Source organism: Clytia hemisphaerica, unplaced genomic scaffold, assembly GCF_902728285.1.
Source record: "Clytia hemisphaerica strain Z4C2 unplaced genomic scaffold, Clytia hemisphaerica genome assembly, whole genome shotgun sequence".
In the NCBI taxonomy this organism is placed as follows: domain Eukaryota; kingdom Metazoa; phylum Cnidaria; class Hydrozoa; order Leptothecata; family Clytiidae; genus Clytia; species Clytia hemisphaerica.
The window spans coordinates 502537-503852 of record NW_027104149.1 but is presented as its reverse complement, the minus strand read 5'-3'; the positions used below and the strand labels follow the sequence as shown (position 1 = coordinate 503852).

Here is a 1316-nt window from a genome sequence, read left to right as displayed (position 1 = left end):
GAAGAAAGTTAAATTTACCAACCTTTTTCATGAAATGAACTACATGCATTTATAAAAAAATTCAAAAATTAAAAAAGAAATCTAAATGTATACAGTATCTCATTATAATCCAATTTATTGACAGATAGATTCTATAATGAACAGTTCTTAGGTAGACAAAACTGTGTATATTTATCTCGATATAGATAATATCATTTCTGATGAAGTTGCTGAAAGTCATATACAATTAGATCGCTTAAGCAAGCCAAAACAATCCGAGCTACGTTATTAAACCAAGGAGCCAACACACTGATTATACCACTGATATAGCTGAGAAAATTTACCGCTCCCGGGTGGGCTTGAACCACCAACCTTTCGGTTAACAGCCGAACGCGCTAACCAATTGCGCCACGGAAGCTCTGAGTCTCTAGCACGCTTTGATTTTAATCTTTCTAAGTGACTTTTAACTTCTAGCAAAGATTCACAGCAATTTGAAAAAAAAAGATTTTCTCGAATGAATCATATGTTAGGACCTCAAAGGCTCTTCTTAAAAAACAGTGGAAAAGGGAGGTGTACGGTCAATCCTGTGAAGGCTTAGAGTCGGGCAGTGTATTTGGGTCACACCAAACCCTGCACGACTAACCAAGGCCGTGCGCGTTCTACGAGAGAATTTCTGAATAACCAACCCTCAACGGACCACACATTTATATGATTGTGTTTCATAATGTGTAGAGTAAAACATTTTTGTGTTTTTTCAGCTTGTGGTTTATTTAAAGATAAGATGGAATTCCCTTGTTAAACTTTAAATGAGAAATATGAAATGTGTTTGTTATGATTGGGTGATTGGATTACAGATGATATTGATTAGGCTACGTCATATCATCCTTCGTTTCGAGCGTTAAACTAATACTCTTCGGGATATGCGCACTGCTCTTGTTTTGTATATTGAATTTCTCCGGATACATCGCATGCACAATGAGGTTTTTAATGTAAAAATAGAGTTTCTGAAAGTTATCCCATAGTAGTAAACTCATTTAGAATTTTGCATATTGACACAAACAGAAATTCAAATAAACATACAGAGCCAGAGAGTGATATTAGCCTCCGTCTCAGAACACGGTCAGAAAATTTTGCGGATAATTTCACAGCGAAAATGCATCCAGTGAAATGTGAGTAATGTATCATGATTCAAGTCGACTGACATAATTATACACATAATATATGTTACAAGTTCTGCCTACGGATTCTCAAGCTCGGCTATAATAAAACTATTACATGTTAGTAGCAGACCCGACTGACCAATGTTATGTAGCAGGTTGAAACATAAGTTTCTGCTG

At 35.9% G+C, this 1316-nt stretch overlaps 1 non-coding gene across 1 annotated transcript; it reads right to left on the bottom strand.

Moving 5' to 3' along the window:
• Nucleotides 1-323: 323 nt before the first annotated feature.
• On the bottom strand, nt 324-397 carry Trnan-guu (transfer RNA asparagine (anticodon GUU)). Its single transcript has one exon. It is a non-coding gene; the product is annotated as a tRNA-Asn (tRNA).
• Between the last annotated feature and the right edge of the window lie 919 nt (nt 398-1316).